Source organism: Miscanthus floridulus, chromosome 15, assembly GCF_019320115.1.
Source record: "Miscanthus floridulus cultivar M001 chromosome 15, ASM1932011v1, whole genome shotgun sequence".
NCBI lineage: Eukaryota > Viridiplantae > Streptophyta > Magnoliopsida > Poales > Poaceae > Miscanthus > Miscanthus floridulus.
Genome location: NC_089594.1, coordinates 5,130,656 through 5,155,854, shown reverse-complemented (window position 1 = coordinate 5,155,854; position 25,199 = coordinate 5,130,656). Strand labels below are relative to the sequence as shown.

At 50.3% G+C, this 25,199-nt stretch overlaps 4 pseudogenes; 2 read left to right on the top strand and 2 right to left on the bottom strand.

Annotated features, from left to right (window-relative positions):
• Positions 1-4,036: 4,036 nt before the first annotated feature.
• On the top strand, positions 4,037-7,098 carry LOC136506879 (putative indole-3-acetic acid-amido synthetase GH3.10; annotated as a pseudogene).
• A 2,645-nt stretch (positions 7,099-9,743) lies between these two features.
• Positions 9,744-10,796, bottom strand: LOC136506878 (uncharacterized; annotated as a pseudogene).
• Positions 10,797-11,834: 1,038 nt separating this feature from the next.
• On the top strand, positions 11,835-23,662 carry LOC136506877 (indole-3-acetic acid-amido synthetase GH3.8-like; annotated as a pseudogene).
• LOC136508876 (uncharacterized) lies at positions 15,457-16,810 on the bottom strand (annotated as a pseudogene).
• Positions 23,663-25,199: the final 1,537 nt, after the last annotated feature.

Below are 25,199 nucleotides of genomic sequence, written 5' to 3'. Positions count from 1 at the left end.
AAGAATCATCCCATGACCTTATTGTTGTGAGGGCTTTGTTCTTGCACTGCCTTCTTCTTTGTCTTGGGTGTGGGCTTGTTTGGACAAACTTCCACAAAGTGCCCCAACTCGCCGCATCCATAGCATCCCCTCTTTCTTTGCTCGTTTCTTTGATTAGTGAAAACGAGGTCTTGAATTTGGATGGGCACACCCTTGACATTGAGCCTTACGATCATCTTCTCCACCTTTTTGATAAGTTTGATTGATTCTTCATCAAGGTCGGAGGTGGAGGAGGAAGATTGATCATCATCACTTGATTCTTGTTCATCATCATCATCATCCTCATCTTCTTCTTCTTCACTTGAGGAGCTTGAGCTTGAGCTTGACTCAACTTTCTTGCCCTTCATCTTTTTCTTCTCGCTACAAGCGAGAGCTTTGCCTTTGCTTGATGAAGATGCTTCTCCTTGACCCATCTTACGTGACATTTCAAATGCCACTAGCTTGCCAATGACAATGCCCGGGGTCATGGTGCTCAAGTTCTCCATGTTGTGAAGGATGGTGATGATGCTTGCATATTTCTTTTGTGGTAGAACGGAGATGATCTTCCTTACGATGTCCGCATCATCTAGCTTTAATAATCCTATTGAATGGAGCTCATTGATAATTAGATTCAATCGAGAATACATATCACGAACAAGCTCATCATCATTCATAGCAAAGGAATCATAATTTTGCTTGGCTAGACAATGTTTTTGCTCACGGACATTACTTGTGCCGTCATGGAGCTCTTGGAGTTTTAACCAAATTTCATGTGCCGTATTTAAGGTGAACACTTGGTTAAACACATCCATGCTAAATGATTCAAACAAGCAATTCTTAGCTCTAGCATTGAAATGCATTTCTTTTTCGTCACTCTTTGTGGGTTTTTCGGGATTCTTGATGGGTTTCATCCCGTCACGAGTGACTCTCCATACACCCAAATCAACCGCCTCAAGGTGGCAAGCCATTCTAGCTTTATAGTATGGGAAGTTAGTGCCGTCAAATTGTGGAGGCCTAGCGGTATCCATCCCAACCACTCTACAATAGCGTCGGCTCAACGGCGGTTAAGCCAAAGGTCCAAATATGAGCCAACCGGCTCTGATACCAATTGAAGGGACCAGTGACGCCTAAGAGGGGGGGGGTGAATTAGGCAACTTAAAATTCTAACTCTAAACTATGGCCTCTTTTTCTAACCCTAGCAAAACCTATGCAATAGATAAGCTATCTAGATGTGCAACTATGGTTTTGCTAGTGTGTTGCTATCTCTACCGCAAACGTAGTAAAGTAAGCAATGTAAATGCGGAAGCTAAAGAGCAAGGTAGAGATATGCAAACTCCCGTCGACGACTCCGGTATTTTTACCGAGGTATCGAGAAGCGCGCAAGCTTCCCCCTAGTCCTCGTTGGAGCCCCTCGCAAGGAATCCCTCGCAAGGGCCAAGCTCCCGGTCGGGTAACTCCGTGGATAGCCTCGGGCCTTCCCCACGCGCAAGTGGGTCTCCGACGTGCCTCTTCGGCAAGCCTCTCCCGGATGCTCCCCGCCGTCTTCACTATCAAGCTTCCGGCTGAAACGCCGTGGGCCTTGTTCCCTCCTGGTACACGGTGGCGGCCACACCACAAACGCGGTTGGTGTGATCTCGCAAGACTTCAAGCCCCTCCGATGTACAACACTTGTGCTCACAAGCACGGGGTGGCAAGAGGTATGCAAACCTCACTTAAACACTAGGCAAACACCTAGAGCAAGCGCATAAGCGGTGGTCTAATCAACCTAAGCACTTCGCAAAGCACTTATGCTAATCACCTAATAAAACACTACGCACTATGTATGTGGAGATCACTCAAATGGTGTATCAACACTCTTGGTATGTTTCCTCAGCTCCACACACCTCAAATGCCCGGTTGGGGGTTGTATTTATAAGCCCCACTGAGAAAGTAGCCGTTGGGGTCGAATTCTCGCGAAACTGCTACTGACCGGACGCTGAATCGTCCTGACCGGACGCGTTCGGTCGTCCCGACCGTTGAGCCGGCAATATGCTGATCGGACGCTGGCCAACGTCCGGTCGTCTGCCACCGAACGCGTCCGGTCGTAGATGTGCCGCTCTAGAACCTTTCTGTACTCGATCGGACGCTGCGTTCCTACGTCCGGTCGGTTGCCGCCAGCGTCCGGTCCTTGCGTCCGGTCGCATGTTTGTCGAGCCACCGGTCCAGCGTCCGGTCGCGCTTCCAGCGTCCGGTCCAGCGTCCGGTCGCCTTTGCGAGCTCGTTTCTTCGCGATCTTGCGTACGGCTTGGTTCCTATCTTCATGCTTGGACTTTGCTTGATATCTTGGGTCTTTTCTTGTGCTCCTAAAGTCTTGCTTAAGGTGTTGATCATCGGATCATCACGTCGCCTTCGTCCAAGTCACGTCTTGCACCCTGTTGGACTACAAAACAAACACTTGCTAAATTCATTAGTCCAATTTGGTTGTGTTGGTCATCAAACACCAAAATCCAAAGTAAATGGGCCAAGGGTCCATTTTCCTTACAAAGAGGAGAGGGTCGCTGGTGGGGGAAAGGGAGCCGGGCGCGAGATCCATGCTGCCGCCGCTGGGCGAGAGAAACGCACTGCCCTAGCTAGCCGCCCGCATCAGCCGGGGTAGAGAGAGAGAGAGTGGAAGAGAGGGAGGGAGGGAGGAAGGGGAGGGGAGGGAGGCGCTGCTCAAGAGGGAGGGAGGCGCCACTCAAGGCCTGCCCAAAAGAGACAGAGATGTGAGGCAGAGAGAAAGCCTAAGTATTCTATATATACTTGAGTGCCCTATCGGGCCTCGCCTCGGCTTGTTGGGCCACGACCTTTTTTACTGAGGCGGGCCATTTAGGAGGTCTGCCTCCGAAAATGGAGGCATTTTTGGAGGCGGGCCACTTTAATAGATTTTAGGAGGCGGTTATTTTTTGACCGTCTCCGTAAATTGATTTTGCGAGGCAGTTAATTGTGACCGCCTCGGTTAATAAAAACTATAGCCTCGGTTAATCCCAGGCATTAACCGAGGCGGTTCAAAAGCTCTTTGCCAAATGCCTCGGTTAAGTTTTTTTTAGTAGTGGATCTAAAAGTTTTATCCCTGTTGGATACCAGTTATTAAATAAGTTTTGAATATTTTGGGGTGGATTAGTACCTAACATCATATGGACTATCGTTCGAAAAAAAAAAACATCATATGGACTGTCCTCCATAGGAACTTAGCTTAAGTGCGTTCAAAGAAGAGGTGCTGGACGGTTTTACTTTGACAAATTATCTTTTATAAGAATTACCTTTTTAAAAGAACCAAAGGAAGATTTTTATCTTCAAAAGTATCCTTAGTTTCCAAACTATCTGTGAAACTTGATCCCAAGGAATTTATACATCGAATTAACCGAAAAGATACCATTCTTATGCAGGCTCCAAACAAATACATCAGGATCATGTTGGAGATGTGCACTTGCCACTCTAGCAACTAGATTTTTGTTCCACTCTACTAGTTTTTTCCCCACTAGAGCTCTCATGAAGGAGACATTAAGTGGTTTTGAGCTTAGGACCTCTGCAACCTTCGCCTGTTTCTGTGTACTATATATATTAAATAAAGTCGGGTATTGAGTTTTTACTTTTTAGAGGTTGATGACCGAACCAAATATCTAAAACCATCCAGCGTCATGAAGATCTCTTTTGACACCCATTAGACTCTTCCGTTGGAACATATAATTAGTAATAGTAAAGATAAGATTGCGAATGAACGGCGACATAAAGCTCTTAAATGCAAGAGTAGTCTGTTCATTCGCCACTAAAGGATACAACTTCATAATTCATCTAATAATACAATTTTGGTGTCTAGGACATTATTGTTGATTTCATATATAGAAAAGATACATAATCAGTTTAATTTCATAGGAAAAACTCTAGAAAGAAAGAAAACTTAATTTTCATGTTCCAAATAGGGCCTAAAAGTTGATTTATTTTAGGACCAGAGTAATTGAACGTGCATTGAGTGGTTGCTACATTATTAGAAAAGGTTATGAATATCTCGATCCAAGATTATTGGCTACACTGGGGTATAAAAGTATTACCCCAGAGCCCAGCCTACTCGCCAGCGACGGAGGACATGGCGGCAGAGATGCTTGAGTCCATCGAGGAGATGACCACTAACATGAATGCCGTTCAGGAGCGGGTGCTGGCGGACATCCTCGCCCGCAACGGCGACGCAGAGTACCTTGCAAAATGTGGCCTCGCCGGCATCGGTGCCACCGACCGCGCCACTTTCCATGCCAAGGTGCCCATGGCGACGTACGATGACTTGAAGCCGTACATCCTGCGCATCGCCAATGGCGACAGGTCGCCCATCCTGTCAAGCTCCGTGCACCCCATTTCCGAGTTCATCGTCAGCTCCGGCACGTCGGACGGTGAGCCCAAGCTGATCCTGGCCGTGAAGGATGAGGTCGACCGCCGCATGCTACTCCACAGCCTTGTCACGGCAGTCATGAACCAGTAACACTTCATATATCATGAGTTGCTTTAATTTGTACCCGATCAATTTATTTTATTTTATTTGCATGATGATCGATCGAGCCGCCTGCCTGGTGCCTACAGGCACGTTCCTGGGCTCGACAAGGGCAGTGGTCTCTACTTCCACTTCGTCAAGTCGGGGACAGCGACGCCGGGCGGCCTGCCGGCGCGCACCGTCGTGACGAGCCTCCTGCACAGCGACCACTACAGGGGGCGACCGTACGACCCCACCAGCCGCGGCGGCCACACGAGCCCGCCGGCGGCCGTCCTCTGCGAGGACGCGTCCCAGAGCATGTACGCGCAGATGCTTTGCGGCCTGTGCCACCGCCACGCCGTGCTGTGCATCGGAGCGGCGTTCGCGTACAGCCTCGTGCGCGCCGTCTCCTTCCTGCAGCGCAACTGGGGCCACCTCGCCGCCGACATCGAAGCCGGCGCGCTCGTAGGCAGCCAGCGCGTCACCGACGAATCCCGAGCTCGCGCAGTTCATCCGGACCGAGTGCGGCGGCGGCTCGGAGCAGGGTGACTGCTGGGCCGGCATCCTCAAACGCGTTTGGCCGAACGCCAAGTACCTGGACGCCATCAGCACCGGCACCATGGCGCAGTACGTCCCGGCGCTTCGTTACTACAGCGGCGGTGGCCTGCCCATTGTCTCCACCGTCTACGGGTCCTCGGAGTGCTACTTCGGCCTCAACCTCCGTCCGATGTCCGGCGGCGACCCGGCCGAGGCGTCCTACACCATCGTAGCCAACATGGCCTACTTCGGGATTTCTAATTATTTGCCACACTTACAGTGGCTGCCTCATCGATTGCCAACTTTATGGTGCCAACTACAAAAATATCCCAGAAAATAGTAACTCGCCTAATATTTTGCCAGGTAAAATCAAAGTCCAAGTCTCTCACGAATAGAGCAGAAATTTGGTGGCAGGCGACTAGAGTACCCAATGGAGCAGCTTGTTGACAAGGCTGAATCGTAGAGACCATGCAGAGCTCCTCCCCCTCCCCGTCGCCATGGCCGCCAGTCACCACCTCGAGTCCACTAAAGACCGCGAACCTGGTGACGCATGGCGAGCCGCCTGCAGGGCCGCCGCGGACGATCTTGAAGAACCTGGCGAGGCAGAACCTGGAGCAGCCAAGGTGCACGAGAAAAGACAACATGCCCTGCCACTCCGGCGGCGTCGGGGACTACTACCTCCACAGGACGCGCGGCGCCGACGGCGGTGCTGCTGTCAGGTCCGACGCGCACACGACGCCGTCCTCCACCTTGTCGGCAAAGAGACCGAACCAGAGCTTGTAATCCGGGGTGTACGTGACGGGCCCAGAACGGCAGCACCCAGTCGCCGGCCTTGGCCCACTCGCCGGTCCCGACGTCGAAGGAGTGGGTGCCCAGCCCGCCCTTGGATACCCAGACACTGTCCCCGCCACCTCCCCCGTCGCCGCCGCCGCCCACCACCGCGTAGGAGGTGATGTGAGCTGTGAGCACGGACTCGCTGGCTGTTAGGGTCGTAGGTGCGCGCGTACGGAAGCGGCGGCATCGGGCGCCAATCCCAGTCGGCGGCGGCGGCGGGGTCGAAGAGGAGGCCGTGGAAGCAGGCGTCGTCGCCGACGGGCAGCGCGACAGGCCTGACCTTGGGCGCGGGGGTGAGCTCAGGCAGCGCGCGCACGGTGGCCCGCGCCGGGTCGTAAAACAGGTTTGTGTGACCTGTCGGCCTACCAAATGCCGATAGGTTTTAAACAACTTTTAGATTTACAATTAATCATTAAAAAATATTATTTTTAAAAAAAATTCGGGTAACTGCTGGGCCGGCATCCTCACGCGCCTTTGGCCGAACGCCAAGTACCTGGACGCCATCAGCACCGGCACCATGGCGCAGTACGTCCCGGCGCTTCGTTACTATACAGCGGCGGTGGCCTGCCCATTGTCTCCACCGTCTACGGGTCCTCGGAGTGCTACTTCGGCCTCAACCTCCGTCCGATGTCAGGCGGCGACGCGGCCGAGGCGTCCTACACCATCGTGCCCAACATGGCCTACTTCGAGTTCCTGCCCACGGACATCGCAGACGACGGCACGGACGGCACGGCGAGCCACCAGCTCGTGGAGCTGGCCGGCGTGGTGACCACCTACGGCGGGCTGTAGCCTGTACCGGTACCGCGTCGGCGACGTCCTCCGCGTGGCGGAGTTCCACAACGCGGCGCCGGAGTTCAAGTTCCTGCGCCGCAGCAACGCGTGTGCTGCTGTCCATCGATAAGACCGACGAGGCGGAGCTGCAGCGCGCGGTGGAGCGCGCGTCGGCCGCGCTGCTCTGCCCGCGCGGCGCCGCCGTGCTGGACTACACCGCCCGGGTGTGTACCGTGACCGTCCCGGGGCACTACGTCGTCTACTGGGAGCGGCTGATATTGTCTTCCTCTTCGGCTACCGCCGGCGAGACGACGGGCGACGTACTGGACCGGTGCTGCTTGGAGATGGAGGAGGCGCTGGGCTACATGTACCGCGAGGGAAGGGTGGCGACTGGCTGCGTTGGGCCGCTGGAGGTCCTCGGAGGGCTACATGTAGCATTTGTTCAGGGAAAATTGTAAATGTAGTAGCCAGTTAGCGAGGTCGGGATACGACAGCCCAGTTGGGCATATCGGGCCGATAGGTTTATCGGCTTCTCAGAGGCCGATAGGTCCCTCCTCACGCTCTCCCTCTCGCGCGCTTAAGGTTGCAAGTGGGGCAGCAGCGGCTAACCCGCCCCACGTGGTGCATGGTATTTTTTTATTTGTTTGCGGCTGGGCATCTGCTCTGCTGATAGATGGTTTGGTTGCATGATACTGTGGTGCATGGTACTGTTCGACGGGCGGCTGGTGAATGCTACTACAGATGACCAGCTGCTGAATGCTTCTAGTAGATGAGGAAAACGTGGTCATTGCACTTCAAGTTAATAACATTATTGATCATCGCACAGAGGAAATAAATGTTCATTACACTTAAGTAAAAAGTTTTGATCACAAATAGAGGACAAAAATAAACTGATCATAACCAAAAATAAAATAAAATGAAATGTCTATGTTGCTAATATAAATCAGGACGATGATTCCATAGGTGCTCGATGACGTCTTCTTTTAACTGGATATGTGTTTCCTTGTCTCTGATCCTTTTGTGCGCTTCAATAAATTCATCAAAGGTTCGATTATTCTCATGAGAAGGTTCCACGTTTTCTCCACCATAATCGAACCGCTCATTAGGGTCAACAACTCCTTCATCCACGACAATCATATTGTGCATGATCACACAAGCTTTCATGATGTCTCCAAGTGTCTCTGTGTCCCACATGCGAGCTGCTCCTCGAACAATTGTGAACCTAGATCGCACAACCCCAAAAGCTCTTTTGACATCCTTCCTCGCTGCTTCCTGTGCTTTGGTAAAATATTTGCTCTTGTTCCCCGTAGGCTGAGAGATGGACTTCACTAAAGTAGCCCATGATGGGTATATACCATCGGCTAGATAATAACCCATCGTATAATCATGACCATTAATGGTATAGTTCACCTAAGGAGCTCTTCCCTCCGCCAGGTTTGCAAATAAAGGAGACCGATGAAGCACATTGATATCATTATGAGACCCAGGCATTCCAAAAAAGGCATGCAATATCCAAAGATCGTTTGAAGCAACAGCCTCTAAGATAAATAGTGGGCTTATCCATATGCCCCTTGTACCGACCCTACAATTCTACAGGACAATTCTTCCACGCCCAATGCATACAATCAATGGACCCTAACATACCAAGAAAACCTTTTTTCTCACCAAGTGCCAGTAAGCGTGCTGTGTCAACCTCATTAGGATATCTCAGGTATTTATCTTCAAATAGATCAACAACTGCAGCAACGAACCTACGTAGGCTCTCAATTGCGGTACTTTCACCAATGCCCAAAACTAGTGGGGCGTGGCGACTCTCCGATACCTAAGGAAAATATCGCCGTGTTCCTTTCCCTCTCTTTACGTTGAGTATTTACATTTGTGCAATTCATTTCATGCCTTTACATTCCTAAAATTGCCATGCTAGAGTAGAATTGGAACCTAGGGTGCAAAACTTTTGTGCGGTAGAACAATAGAAACACATTCTAAGCACAAGGGGTGAAATGGGCTAAGTGTAGGGCTTAATTATTGCAAAAATTTAGAAGTAGCCCAATTCAACCCCCTCTTGGGTATTTTGATCCTTACAGGGGCTTCCCCAGATTATTTTTTTTGCTAGTATTGGGCTGTGATTTCTGAGAAACGATTTGTAGAGGCGACACTTTTTTAGCCATCCCTAGAAAATCGATCTGTAGAGGTGGCTGGAAACAAGGGCGGCCTCTACACATCGTTGATACGAACAGGTAGTCTATAGAGGCTTCCCAGCTAGAGATGTCAACGGAAAATTCCTCTTTGGTGGTTAGGTCCCCATCCCCATCCCCGCAGGGATGAAATTTCTTTGTCCCTGTTCCCGCGAATGTCATCGGGGATAATTTCTTCCCCATCCCCGTCCCTGTTGGGGAATGAATCCCTGTGAGGACTTCCCATCCCCACTTAAGCTTATCAAATTTCACAAATTCAATAATAGATTAACAGTAATAACCTTGGAAAATCCATCAACTTATCATTAAAATATATCAAATCATCGATAGACCTCCATATGTCTAGTATACTATATCTATATGGAAATAATAGATCAGTGCACTTAATAGATCAGTGCACTTAATAGATTGATGCAAGATTGCTACCAGAAATAGCTTCGCAGGGTAGGGACACGGGGAATGGGGATAGGGGATAGTTTCTCGTTCCCATCCCCACAAACCCTATAGAGAGAGTTTTTCCACCATTTCATTTCTCTTGGGGACTAAATTTTCTCCATGCCCGCCCCTAATAGGGGAATTTCCCACGAGGAACCCGAATCGGATCTCCATTGTCATCTCTATTCCCTACTGTCTCTGCAAATGTTCTCATAATGTTTTCTTTTCAAGACATATAAACTCACAAATTTATTGTCATAGAGAGTATATAAACATATTTTTAAATGAATTGGTAGTGCAAGCGGTATGTTATTAGTTAATAGAACATTTTCCACGATCGATCAACTACGCAGTTATTTTCATACTGACCTGGATCGTGTTTTTTTTTTGCGATCAATAACCTGGATCGTGTTAGTTGCAAAGCTGGCCGGCCATGCCAATTGCCATGTATTTTGGCCATGTGCAGTCCCGTCCTAAGCCATGCATGCCTTATATGCCTGGTCCGCCAGCCCGGCCGCGGCGGCGCAGGTGCCGGCGGAGGGGAGGAATGGGCTCAGCTCGCTTAGCCACGACAGGCAGCTCTGGTCGATCGGCATCGGTGAGAACAGCCCCGTGGAGGCCGCCGGAGGGAGCGCCGCGGGGGAGAGGATGCCAGGGCGGCTCGTGGGCGGGCCGAGGACCGCGGCGGGGCTGTCCATGTCCGCCAAAGCGGAGAGGGGTAGGAAGAAGTCGTCGTCGTCGTTGGCGTCGTAGTTGGGAGGGACGTGTGCCAGCGCGTGGTGGTGCGGCGGCAGCGGGCGAACGGACCTCTCGATGGCGGCCAGCCGCGCGGCAGGGGACAGTGCGGCGGTGGGCGAGAGGAGGAACTCCCGCAGCTCGAACTCCCGCAACCGCGACAGCGTCGAATTGGGCCTGCGAGGTGGAGCCCAGGCCGGTGAGGCGCTGGACGAGCGCCGTGAAGTCCCCCGGCTTGGTGTGGATCACCTTGGGCGAGGCGTCGTAGATGATGACCGGCTGCCGCGCCTGCTGCTGCTGGTACTGGTGCTGCTAGCTGCTGATGCGTGGCGTCGCCGTCCAACCGGTCGCCCGTGGCGGTGCAGGCGCTGCACCTGATCGAGTTCGCAGGGCGCTCGTCGGCGCTGCTCCTGATCAACGCGTCGGCGCCGTCGTCGTCGTTCGAGCACTCAGCGCACCGGCGGGCGCTGGAATCCGTGGAGGTCGGGAGCGAGGCGAACGCGGAGCGCGGCGCTGCGCCGCGGCGCGGTCAGCCATGAAGATGCCCAGGCGTGCCCGCCCCAGCGGCGTGAAGGTGAAGACCTTGCCGTGGCCCCGCGCGATGCGACCGAGGACGGGCTCGATGTCGAAGTCGCGGCGCACGAGGAAGAGCAGCGGGCCCAGCACCGGCAGCGGTGTCGGGCCCAGGGGCAGGGGCGGGAGCGCGGAGGAGTCGGCATGGCGGGCCTCGCTGCCTGGGGCGCGGGCACGTAGCAGGAGCGAACAGAGGAGGGGTTGAGTCGATGACGCATGGGCCCCACATGTCACCGAGATGGAGGTTGCGTGTCAAAACCGCTCAACGTCGGTCAAAACAGCCTCGTCCGCACCCAGGTGCTAAAAGTGAACAATTTTGACAATTGGGGTATCACCACCAGACGGTTTTATAGTTGAGGGTTAAAATTAGACCAACACAATAATTGAGGGGTCAAAAGTGGACTTAATTCTACTTTGACAAATTATCTTTTATAAGAATTACCTTTTTAAAAGAACCAAAGGAAGATTTTTATCTTCAAAAGTATCCTTAGTTTCCAAACTATTTGTGAAACTTGATCCCATTATTGACAAGGAATTTATACATCGAATTAACTGAAAAGATACCATTCTTATGCAGGCCCCAAACAAATACATCAGGATCATGTTGGAGATGTGCACTTGCCACTCTAGATTTTTGTTCCATTCTACTAGTTTGTTCCCCACTAAAGCTCTCATGAAGGAGACATTAAGTGGTTTTGAGCTTAGGACCTCTGTAACCTTCGCCTATTTCTGTGTACTATATATATTAAATAAAGTCGGGTATTGAGTTTTTACTTTTTAGAGGTTGATGACCGAACCAAATATCTAAAACCATCCAGCCTTATGAAGATCTCTTTTGACACCCATTAGACTCTTCCGTAGGAACATCTAATTAGTAATAGTAAAGATTAGATTGCGAATGAACGGCGACATAAAGCTCTTAAATGCAAGAGTAGGCTGTTCATTCGCCTCTAAAGGATACAACTTCATAATTCATCTAATAATACAATTTTGGTGTCTAGGACATTATTGTTGATTTCATATATAGAAAAGACACATAATCAGTTTAATTTCATAGGAAAAACTCTAGAAAGAAAAAAAAACTTAATTTTCATGTTCCAAATAGGGTGTAAAAGTTGATTTATTTTGGGACCAGAGTAATTGAATGTGCATTGAGTGGTTGTTACATTATTAGAATAGACAACATGACGGTTATGAATATCTTGATCCAAGATCATTGGCCACACCGGGGTATAAAAGTATTACCCCAGAGCCCAGCCTACTCGCCGGCGACGGAGGACATGGCGGTAGAGATGCTCGAGTCCATCGAAGAGATGACCACTAACATGAACGCCGTTCAGGAGCGGGTGCTGGTGGACATCCTCGCCCGCAACGGCGACGTCGAGTACCTTGCAAAATGTGGCCTCTCCGGCGCCAGCACCGGCGTCGGCGCCGCTGACCGCGCTACTTTCCGTGCCAAGGTGCCCATGGCGACGTACGACGACTTAGGCGTACATCCTGCGCATCGCCAATGGCGACAGGTCACCCATCCTGTCAGGCTCCGTGCACCCCATTTCCGAGTTCATCGTCAGCTCCGGCACGTCGGACGGTGAGCCCAAGCTGATCCCAGCCGTGAAGGATGAGGTCGATCGCCGCATGCTACTCCACAGCCTCATCACAGCAGTCATGAACCAGTAACACTTCGTATATTATGAGTTGCTTTTAATTTGCATCTGATCGATTTATTTTATTTTATTTGCATGACGATCTTCCTGGGCTCGACAAGGGCAGTGGTCTCTACTTCCACTTCGTCAAGTCCGGGACGACGTCGTGACGAGCCTCCTGCACAGCGACCACTACAGGAGGCGCACTACGGGAAACCGGCACTTTGCCGAGTGTCTGCGGCACTCAGCAAAGCCCGAAATACACTCGGCAAAGGCTTTGCCGAGTGCCGCACTCGGCAAAGGGCACTCGGCAAAGCCTTTGCCGAGTGCCGGAAAAGCACTCGGCAAAGATTTACACTCGGCAAAATAAAATTGCGAAAAAAACCAAAAAATAATAGCAAATTTTTTTTTGGGGAAGGCCGCCACCGGCCAGCGCCCGTCCGTCCAGCGCCACCGGCCATCGAAGTCGCTGCATTTTTTGCGCCCGTCCGTCCAGCGCCACCAGCCATCGAAGTCGCTGCATTTTTTGTGCAAAATTCGCGGCTAACGCGGCCGGTGGGATTCGAACTCACGACATCTCCCTCGCATGTCTACTGCTCTACCACTGCACTACACTATCACTTATGTCTAAATTCCGTTATCTATCCTCATATATTATACTAAATCGAGAGTAAATTGCTTGTTTGAGGCCCTAAACGAATTGAAATCAAAAAGTGGTCAACTATAAAGTTTCATAACTTTTCGAGATCTACAATTTTCATTTAGGAAGTTTTTCCATCCGAGGTCGTTTGAAAAATTTGAATTTTAAATTTGAGAGATTCAAACGTAGTTTTGCATGATAAGATGATTTCAAATCAAAAAGTTGTCAACTACATAGTTTTATAACTTTTGGAGATCTACAATTTTCGTTTAGAAAGTTTTTCCATCCGAGGTCTTTTAAAAAATTCAAATTTTTAAATTTTTAAATTCAAACGCCGTTTTTGCATGACAAGATGATTTCAATCAAAATGTTGCCAACTACAAAATTTCATAACTTCTCAAGATCTATAAAGTTTATTTTAGTCATTTGTTCATCCGACATAATGGTAGTAACATTATTCACAAATCTTATATATCCCTCTTCTACTTTCATGAAACTAATATGAGAGAGATGTAGATTTTATGAACAACGTTATTGTCGTTTTGTCAAATGAAGAAATGACCAAAATAAACTTTGTAGATCTTGAGAAGTTATGCAACTTTGTAGTTAAATTTTTTTTCATTTGAATTCATTTTGGGCCTCAAAAATTGCTTTGAAAAAATAATTTGTCGAGAAAAAAAATGCACACGATAAAATGCCTCTTTGCCGAGTGCCAAAAAAGGCACTCGGCGAAATGCCTCTTTGCCAAGTGCCAAAAGAAGGCACTCGGCAAAGACGTATTTTGCCGAGTGCCAAAAAATGGCACTCGGCAAAATACATCTTTGCCGAGTGCCAGAAAAAAGGCACTTGGCAAAGACGCATTTTGCCGAGTGCCGAAAAATGGCACTCGGCAAAATACATCTTTACCGAGTGCAAAAAAAAAAAACACTCGGCAAAACCATCTTTACCGAGTGCCGACAAAAACACTCGGCAAAGCCGTCTTTACCGAGTGCCCGATAAAATACTCTCAGCAAAGCTTCCGGCACTCGGCAAAGTGCCGGTTTCCGGTAGTGGTATGACCCCACCAGCCGCGGCGGACACACGAGCCCGCCGGCGGCCGTCCTCTGCGAGGACGCGTCCCAGAGCATGTACGCGTAGATGCTTTGCGGCCTGTGCCACCGCCACGCCGTGCTGTGCATCGGAGCGGCGTTCGCGTACAGCCTCGTGCGCGCCGTCTCCTTCCTGCAGTGCAACTGGGGCCACCTCGCCGCCGAAATCGAAGCCGGCGCGTTCGTAGGCAGCCAGCGCGTCACCGACCCCTCGGTGCGCGAGGCCGTCAATGCCGTGCTCCGGACGAATCCCGAGCTCGCGCAGTTCATCCGGACCGAGTGCGGCGGCGGCTCGGAGCAGGGTGACTGCTGGGCCGGCATCCTCAAACGCGTTTGGCCGAACGCCAAGTACCTGGACGCCATCAGCACCGGCACCATGGTACAGTACGTCCCGGCGCTTTGTTACTACAGCGGCGGCGGCCTGCCCATTGTCTCCACCGTCTACGGGTCCTCGGAGTGCTACTTCGGCCTCAACATCCGTCCGATGTCCGGCGGCGACCCGGCCGAGGCGTCCTACACCATCGTGCCCAACATGGCCTACTTCGAGTTCCTGCCCACGGACATCGCAGACGACGGCACGGCGAGCCACCAGCTCGTGGAGCTGGTCGGCGTGGAGGCCGGGCGCGAGTACGAGCTGGTGGTGACCACCTACGGCGGGCTGTAGCCTGTACCGGTACCGCGTCGGCGACGTCCTCCGCGTGGCGCCGGCGGAGTTCCACAACGCGGCGCCGGAGTTCCAGTTCCTGCGGCGCAGCAACGTGCTGCTGTCCATCGACTCCGTCGACAAGACCGACGAGGCGGAGCTACACCGCCCGGGTGTGTACCGTGACCGTCCCGGGGCACTACGTCGTCTACTGGGAGCTGCTGATATTGTCTTCCTCTTCCGCCACCGCCGGCGAGACGACGGGCGACGTCCTGGACCGGTGCTGCTTGGAGATGGAGGAGGCGCTGGGCTACATGTACCGCGAGGGAAGGGTGGCGACTGGCTGCATTGGGCCGCTGGAGGTCCTCGGAGGGCTACGTGTAGCATTTGTTCAGGGAAAATTGTAAATGTAGCAGCCAGTTAGCGAGGCGGACAGGGACCTACCTATCGGCCATCCAGACGCCGACATAGGTATCCTGAAACACTATCCCTCACGCTCTCTCTCGCGCGCGCTTAAGGTTGCAAGTGGGGCAGCAGCGGCTAACCCGCCCCACGTCCGCCAAGCCGCAAAGGCATCACGGGCCAAACGCGGGCTGCTACTTTTTTATTTGGTTGCATGATACTGTGGTGCATGGTACTGTTCGACGGGCTGCCGGTGAATGCTACTACTGATGACCAGCTGCTGAATGCTTCTAGTAGATGAGGAAAACGTGGTCATTGCACTTCAAGTTAATAACATTATTGATCATCGCACAGAGGAAATAAATGTTCATTACACTTAAGTAAAAAGTTTTGATCACAAATAGAGGACAAAAATAAACTGATCATAACCAAAAAATAAAATAAAATGAAATGTCTATGTTGCTAATATAAATCAGGATGATGATTCCATAGGTGCTCGATGACGTCTTGTTTTAACTGGACATGTGTTTCCTTGTCTCTGATCCTTTTGTGCGCTTCAATAAATTCATCAAGGGTTCGATTATTCTCACGAGAAGGTTCCACGTTTTCTCCACCATAATTAAACCTCTCATTAGGGTCAACAACCCCTTCATCCTCGACAATCATATTCTGCATGACCACACAAGCTTTCATGATGTCTCCAAGTGTCTCTGTGTCCCACATGCGAGCTGCTCCTCGAACAATTGCGAACCTAGATTGCAGAACCCCAAAAGCTCTTTCGACATCCTTCCTCGCTGCTTCATGTGCTTTGGCAAAATATTTGTTCTTGTTCCCCATAGGCTGAGAGATGGACTTCACTAAAGTAGCCCATGATGGGTATATACCATCGGCTAGATAATAACCCATCGTATAATCATGACCATTAATGGTATAGTTCACCTCAGGAGTTCTCTCCTCTGCCAGGTTTGCAAATAAAGGAGACCGATGAAGCACATTGATATCATTATGAGACCCAGGCATTCCAAAAAGGCATGCAATATCCAAAGATCGTTTGAAGCAACAACCTCTAAAATAATTGTGGGCTTCTCCACATGCCCCTTGTACTGACCCTGCAATTCTACAGGACAATTCTTCTACGCCCAATGCATACAATCAATGGACCCTAACATACCAGGAAAACCTTTTTTCTCACCGAGTGCCCGTAAGCGTGCTGTGTCAGCCTCATTAGGATATCTCAGGTATTTATCTACAAATAGATCAACAACTGCAGCAACGAACCTTCGTAGGCTCTCAATTGCGGTACTTTCGCCAATGCAAACATACTCATCCGTTGCATCAGCTGGAACCCCATATGTTAGCATACGAAATGCTACAGTGACTTTCTGGAAGCAACTTAATCCAAGTACATTGGCCGCACTCCTTTTTTTGCACAAAGTAATCGTCATGTGATTCAATAGCATTCATTATGCGGACGAAAAGCTCCCTAGTCATCCTGTACCCGCAAAATAAATAAATAAATCATACAACATTTACCTAAAATACTATAGACGTATGACAACTGAATACACACGAACCTCCGGCGAAATAAATTTGGGCCGTATGTCGGCTCATCAGCTAAGTAATCTTGAAACATCCTTTGGTGCCCGCCTTCTCGATCTCGATAAATAACATTGTGCCCAGGGACGGAACCACCATGTCTTCCTTTTTTATTTGAATATGTATCGACAATTGCAGCCGCTGAGAAGATCAAAACGTCATCGTCGTCTGATGATGAATCATCCAACTCCCTCTGTAGAAGTGATTTGGAAGCACTCATGGCGTCTAGCGTGGAGGGCTTGCTGGTAGGTGCCTGTGGCCTGCTGGTAGGTGCCTGCGGCTGGCCTGGTGGACGGCGCGGCAAAGGAAGGAGGAGGCAGCGTCCGGCTGGGAGAGGTGCCTGCTGCCGCCTGGGATCGACGATGTGGCCACACGCACGAAGGAGGCGGCGGCGATGGACAGACGCTGGGCTGCCAATTGTAAACCGGTATCTCTCTAGCTAGCTCGCTCGCTCGCTTTGTGTCTACTTGTTAATTCAGGTCACGCACTGAACACGAGAGTTGAGCTAGCAGACGCACTAGTTGAACAAGAACGAAATCAAAAGAGACACATGCATGCACCACCGCTCGGTCAGGCCCAGCTTGCTTCTGGGCGCAGTAAACAAGCACGCATGCATGGATGCAGTGGGGAAGGAAATGGAGAACGAAGACATCTCGGAGCCCTGACACTACTACACAATAGCTTTGTAGGGGCGGTTTGCCCAGCCGCCCCTACCCAAACGTCTCTACAAATCATATATCTGTAGGGGCGGTTTTCAGACTGCCCTTACAAATCGATTTGTAGAGGCGGCTGGTGTTATCAACCGCCCCTACAGTACATTTTTCCACAAAAAAAAATTTAAATTTACAATTCAGATTCGACCATATATATATATATATATATTCAAATCTAAGCATATGCACAACCCAATATCATTATATCCATTATCATATTCAGATTAGCCAAATTTAACAAGTTTCACAGCATCAATACACACCACGTTGCAGTGGGAGCTTATCAAAATCATACAAAAAAACTCAAGAGCATACCAAAATCATAAAATAGCTAAGTTCATCGATTCCCATAGCTTTTCCTCCATTGTTCTTGTTTCCTGCACATGAGTGAGCGAGAAATCAGAAGTTAGGATGATGGGTTGCAAATAAAAACCACCAGTTATGAGAAATGAAGACACAACGATCTAACGATTTGTTATTGTTGCAAATTTAAACGAATGTAGATGCCGACTTGAATAAGAAGCTAACTCATTTATACGGGAGACAAATCTACTAAAGAAAATGTGGAAAAGAGAGGACCGGACAGCTCTTACCGCCGCCACCTCGGAGATGAGCTGAAGCACCGACGAAGACGGACCGGCATGGCTGCGCTAGGATTTGGCCCGACGCCACTCCACTATCAGATCTCTGCCCGCTCGCATTGGATTCAGATCCGGTCGCGCCAGCCCTCAATCCACCACTAGGGACGCCACCACCCAAGATCTGCCGCTTGGAGGATGGGCTCTCCCTAGATCTGTCGTCGGGGAGCACACCCGCCCTCGATCCATCGACGGGGGACATCACCACCCTAGATCCGTCGCTGGATGACAGGCCCGCCTTAGATTCGTCGTCAGGGAGCACGCCCGCCATGGATCCACCATCGGGGGGTGCGGCCGCGGCCGACCTAGATCCGCCGCTGGCGCTCCAGCATATTTGCTGCAAGAGGAGTAAAAGAGGTCAGGACGGGGAGGATCTAAGCGGCCAGCGGAGAGCCAAGGCCAACCCTGGTCTCCACTCCACTCCACGCGGCCCAGGAAAAGTAGGTAGTGGAGTAGAGGGTGTGCGCCCAGCCGCGAGGAGAGGGAACAAGCCAGTAGAACGACGTAGATCCGGCTGCCGGATCCACGAACTGCGTCCGCGCAGCATAGCCCGCCGGTGGAGGGGCCCACCTAAAATCTACAAGGACTCGGCCGGATGAGGAGGTGGCGCGTAGACTCACCCGAAATAGCGGAGGGAGCTCGACGGAGCGGGGCCGAACTTTCGCCCTTGGAGGGAGGTGGAGAGGATGGACGAGCGAGGCGTCTGGAAGCCACGCGGTGCGGCAGAGGCCCGCGTGCTGGCAGAGGCGGCGTGGCGGATGGCGGACAGCGGGATTCAGAGAGAAGCAGCCACTGGAGGTAGGAAGAGGCACCCAGGATGCAGAGTCATGCTGCGGATGAGCAGCTCGCCGACAGCGGCAGTAGGAAGCACCCTGTCGGGGACGGGAGGAGGAAGAAGAAGGTGGGGAAGGGAGGAAAAAGAGTGACAGAGATAGAATAGGAAAATCTGGTTAGGGTTTGGGAAGTCCAGCGGTTTTGTTCCTGGAGGGACGAACTTCGGCCGTTGGATTCAGACCAAGGGCTTAGATCATTGACAGCCTTAATAGGCCTACGTGTTTCAGTGGCCTACAAGAGAAAGTGAGGCCCAAGCCCAGATTTGGAGCCTGCGGGTTTCGGCGACAGCATTTGTAGGGGCGGCTGGTGATTGAGCCGCCCCCACAAATCGCAACACCGGGGGCGGCTGGTGAGTGAGCCACCCCTACAAATCGACTCATTTGTAGGGGCGGCTCGTATCACCAGCCGCCCTTACTGTTCCATTTGTAGGGGCGGCAGGTCTCGTGGGTTCCGAGCACGCCCACTGTAGGGGCGGCTCCATCACCAGCCGCCCCTACAAAAAAATTGTCCCGTTGCTACAAACGTTTTTTTGTAGTAGTGTGATACCGGCGCCTGCGCTTGTGCTCGCCATGGTGATGGCCACGATTTGCCGATGCCAAGCGGGATGTGGGTTGCCGCTGGGATTAAGTGGGCTGGACGCTTCAGCCCACTCTATCTAAGTGGGTTAGGTTTCGGCCTCATGTGGGTTGGTGGCGCAGACAGCCCAGCGGGTTGGAGTGGCAGCCCGCCCCACCTTGCATCCTTAGTCGCACTTTCCCTCACCGCTCTCTGTCTTTCTCCATCTTGCCGGCCACCGCCGCTTGCTCGCCGCCCCGCGGTGCGGGGGCGCTCTCCACGCCGGTCTCCGCTGGATGCGGCGGAGGGCGCTGCGCCGCCGCCCCTGCGAGCGATGCCGGCGCTCGGCTATAGGTAAGATTTTTTTTAGTTTATTTGATTTTCTTTATTTTGTTAGTTTAGTTAGATTACTTAGTATATTTAGTTTTAGGGTTAGCATTGTTAGGGTTAGTTTTAGTTATAGATTAGTTTTTTTTAGTTTAGTTTTATTTTGTTTATTTTGTTAGTTTTTTTGTTTAGTTATATTACTTATTTTATTTAGGTACTTTATTAATGTTTATTTATTCTTTTTTAGTTCGATTTCTTAGTATATTTAGTTTTAGGGTTAGCAATGTTAGTGTTAGTTTAAGTTGTAGATTAGTTTGTATAGTTTGATTTTTAGGTTTAGTTTTTTACGGTTAGATTGTACGTTTAGTTAGTTGTAGCTGTTGTTAGTTATTTTTAGTTTGTTTGTAGGGTTCGATTTACTTAGGGTTAGGTTAGTTGTATTTTTAGTTATTATTTTTTTGTTAGGGTTGGCTTTATTTTTGTTTAGTTAGAATAAGTTAGCATGGTACCGCAATTAACTTACACGATATTTTGCACGATGTGAACAGGAATGTCGATCGATTGAGTTCTTTTCAGAATTTACTATGGCAACGGTGAAATCAGATATGGGGATAGCGGGGTAGACCTTAGCGAGTTCCAGTTGTTTGACACAGAACTGAATTCGCCGCTAGATTATAGCCGGAAATAAGTTTTAGCCTGGCTACACGAGCACTTTGGTGTTCCGCCCATCCAGCATCATTTCAGGATTAGTATGTTGTTGCCTAAAAAGCGGGAGAATGGATGGAGGTGGGAGCTGTACGAGGCCAGTAACACGAAGAAGTGGCATTTTCTCGTGTCCAAGGCGTTGGAGCGCCGTTATGCCAACATCATGCTGGTTGAGTTCCTGGATGGTGGCATGCAGGGTGAGAGTAGCAACACATGTGCAGCAGAGGACAACTTAGAGGCGGCAAATGCTGAGCAGACCTATGTTTGCGATCCTCAAGCGGTTGAGAACACGACAGAGGTTGGACAAGCGGAAGGGTATGGTCCGTCCATGGAAGCTGACCGAGGTGAGGAGGACGAAAGAATCATCGAACTGATGGAGGCTGACGATGCGAAGCACGTCGCCTTCGTGGATGACTTTGCTGGTAGGAGGTTTGACGACAAGACCGACATCCCTGAGGACTGGGTTCACATTGCACCTAATGCCATGACGGTCGATGATTGAGGACAGCGACCGACTGGATCTGTCGGCTCTCTAGCTGTTGACAAGACCTCTGTCGGTGCCGATAGGTTGTTTTGGCGGCCGTCGGCTGATACGTGTGCGCCACGTAGGCCTATCGGCCCATGAGCCGCCGATAGGGCTCCTCTCGGCCATCTAGCGGCCGACACACTGCTACATGTGCATTTTTTTGTATAACAGCCGCTAGATTTGCAATTAATTATTAAAAATATTTAAAAAAATCCACGAATGGTTGAGTTCCTTGCTCTTCTAATTTAAATTTTGGATCATCATGTACATTCTTTACAAATTATATTAGTTGCCATTTTCCAAAAAATATGACTTTTGCTATTTATCTTGGCAGATTTTTTTAGTATTGAATCTGTCAGATTTCTATACGTTTGTTTATTGTGCTTTACTCCCTCCATCGTACAATAGAAGTCGTTATGGGATGCGTGCAAGTCAAACTTTGTCAACTATGACCTGGTTTGTAGAGAACGAGTGCAACATTTATATCTCCAAATAAGTTTATTATCAAAGTATATTTAATGATCCATCTACTGATACTAATTATGTATTATAAGTATTAATATTTCTTTATATATAATTGGTCAAAGTTTAAGAAAAGCTAACTTCTCAGTAACCGATAACGACTTTTATTTTGGGACAGAGAAAATAGGATTTATGCTACAACTATCTACTAGGTCGTATTTATAAAAAAATCTAACAGATTTGACCACATAAAATCCGTCGACACGTAACTAGACACTCCCATAAAATATTGCCTCTCTTACGGTGGCTGCCTCTTCGATTGCCAGCTTTATGGTGCCAACTACAAAAATATCCTAGAAAATAGTACCTCGCCTAATATTTTGCCACGTAAAATCAAAGTCCAGGTCTCTCACGAATAGAGCAGAAATCTGGTGGCAGACTACTAGAGTACCCAATGGAGCAGCTTGTTGACAAGGCTGAATCGTAGAGACCTGTGTTTCACCATGCGGAGCTCCTCCCCCTCCCCGTCGCCATGGCCGCCAGTCACCACCTCGAGTCCACTGAAGACAGCGAGCCTGGTGACGCATGGCGAGCCGCCTGCAGGGCCGCCGCGGACGATCCTGAAGAACCTGGCGAGGCAGAACCTGGAGCAGCCAAGGTGCACGAGAAACGACGACATGCCCTGCCACTCCGGCGGTGTCGGGGAGTCCTCCCTCCACAGCACGCGCGGCGCCGACGGCGGTGCTGCTATCAGGTCCGACGCGCACACGACGCCGTCCTCCACCTTGTCGGCCAAGAGGCCGAACCAGAGCTTGTAATCCGGGGTGTACGTGACGGGCCCAGAACGGCAGCACCCAGTCGCCGGCCTTGGCCCACTTGCCGGTCCCGACGTCGAAGGAGTGGGTGCCCAGCCCGTCCTTGATACCCAGACACTGTCCCCGCCACCTCCCCCGTCGCCGCCGCCGCCCACCACCGCGTAGGAGGTGATGTGAGCTGTGAGCACGGACTCGCTGGCTGTCAGGGTCGTAGGTGCGCGCGTACGGAAGCGGCGGCATCGGGCGCCAATCCCAGTCGGCGGGGTCGAAGAGGAGGCCGTGGAAGCAGGCGTCGTCGCGGCTGAAGGCGCGGTTGAAGTGCGTGTCGATGACGTAGAGGTCGTCGTCGCCGACGGGCAGCGCGACAGGCCTGACCTTGGGCGCGGGGGTGAGCTCAGGCAGCGCGCGCACGGTGGCCCGCGCCGGGTCGTACCACAGGTTCGTGTGACCTGTCGGCCTTCCAGATGCCGACAGGTTTTAAACAGCTTTTAGATTTACAATTAATCATTAAAAATATTATTTTTTTAAAAAAATCAGGTGACTGCTGGGCCGGCATCCTCACGCGCCTTTGGCCGAACGCCAAGGACCTGGACGCCATCAGCTCCGGCGCCATGACGCAGTACGTCCCGGCGCTTCGTTACTACAGCGGCGGCGGCATACCCATCATGTCCACCGTCTACGGGTCCTCGGAGTGCTACTTCGGCCTCAACCTCCGGCCGATGTCCGGCGGCGACCCGGCCTAGGCATCCTACACCATCATGCCCAACATGGCCTACTTCGAGTTCCTGCCCACGGCCGCCGCCGCCAGCGCAGACGACGCCATGGCGGCGAGCCAGCTCGTGGAGCTCGCCCGCGTGGAGGCCGGGCGCGAGTACGAGCTGGTGGTGAGTGGTGACCACCTACGGCGGGCTGTACCGGTACCGCGTCGGCGACGTCCTCCGCGTGGCGGGGTTCCACAACGCGGCGTCGGAGTTCCGGTTCTTGCGCCGCAGCAACGTGCTGCTGTCCATCGACTCCGTCGACAAGACGGACCAGGCGGAGCTGCAGCGCGCGTCATCCGCACTGCTCCACCCGCGGGGCGCCGCCGTCCTGGACTACACCGCCCGGGCGTGTACCGTGACTGTCCCGGGGCACTACGTCGTCTACTGGGAGCTGCTGATGTCTTCTTCCTCTTCCGCCACCGCCGCCGGTGAGACGACGGGCGACGTGCTGGACCGGTACTGCTTGGAGATGGAGAAGGCGCTGGGCTACATGTACCGCGAGGGAAGGGTGGCGACTGGCTGCATTGGGCCGCTGGAGATCCAGGTGGTCCTGCCGGGAACCTTCGACGAGGTGGCGGACTACGCCGTCGTCTCCCGCGGCGCGTCCGTCGGGCAGTACAAGGTCCCCCGGTGCGTGACGGCACCGGCCATCGTCGAGCTGCTTGATTCGCGCGTCGTGTCGAGCCACTTCAGCCCCTCGTTGCCACACTGGGACTCTGCTGCTCTGCAGTTTTGAACAAGAAACGTTATTATGTATGTACTACCTTCAACTACAATTCACAATAATAAGCATATATGGTTAATATCTAGCTTATACATTCATGTCTAATATTAGACTAAACTTGCAAGCTGGCCTACATAAATTGTGGTGTTCCAAAATCCAAATTATAAGTCGTTCTGCCTTTTAGGTTTGTAGCAAAACCTACGTACCTAGAAAAGTCAGAATAAATTATAATTTAGAACAGAGGGATTAGATTTTTTTTCACTATAGAGTTGTTTTGCATAAAATAATTTTTACAAGTAGTTGATTATTGGTTTGATTGTATTGGTCCTTGATCGCGCTCTCATCGATGCACATCCATAGTATCCATCGGCATGAACTTCATATGATTGTCGTCCATCAATTTTATTGGCTTCAGCTACTGTTATCTCCCTTTCACTCATTTTAACTTACTCCTATCATGTGGCTTTGCAATTTCCATCGATGCAACTGTTCAGTTGTTCTGTTGTTTCAGGACAACCGGTTATTCCAACAGCCCAAAACAACCGGATTCTGTACGATGAGCAATTTGGTTGTTTTGAAGCTTCCTAATAACCGGTTATTCTAAAGACCTAAAACAAAAAAAAAACACACAAATTGGTATATTGACTAGATAAAAATAGAAAAAAAATATACACTCAAAATCAAATAAAAGGGGAAATTCTATTTTCATCATGAATGCAATATATTGCAGGAAAACAATAAGAAAACAATTAACAGGGATTTGCCGTGATGATTGGTTACCAGTACATAAACAAAAGATAACAATTCAAAAAAAAATACAATAATATATATGCCTAATTCAGACTGTTCTGATCAATAAACTGAAGCCTGCTGGCTGATAAGGTCTAGGACTAAGACTAAAACTCAACATATCTGCTTATATGGTGCCATATATATGCAATCATAACAAGATTAAAACTGAAAAAGCACTAAACTGATGTGATGCCAAAAAAATAAATTCCAAACTCGAGCAGCTAATTAGCAAAGAAGAAATCAAACAACAAAGGCGCAAAAAAACGTTATGTTTATCTTGCCAAAACATAACTCACATAAGTACTTGGAGTGCTGTGAGAGCTCCATCTTCTTGATCTGCAGATGCACATGCACAAAGGCACAAAAAACGATCAAAAATGAAACTGCTACTTGTCAACCTACACAAAAAAGCGTCTAAAAACAGCACCAAAAGACAGATAAACAAAACTTCAAGGCAACAGGAAACAGGTACCAAAAACAGGTATTTTTAAAAGAATCAGCGCCAAAAAACAACTATTTTTGGGAAACTCTCACTCTCACACTCACAAAGAGAAACAACATGAACCAGATTTTGATAATGCAAACATACTGACTTTAACAAAAGTGATTCAGCCCATCACAAGATATCTAGATGCAAGATACATTCTAAAATCCATGTTAAGGAAAAAATAAGACTGATGGATATATGAATTTTCCAGAAGAGCAACAAGCAGACTGACAGGGGACTGCACAAAAAACAGAGTGTGAGAGAAAACAT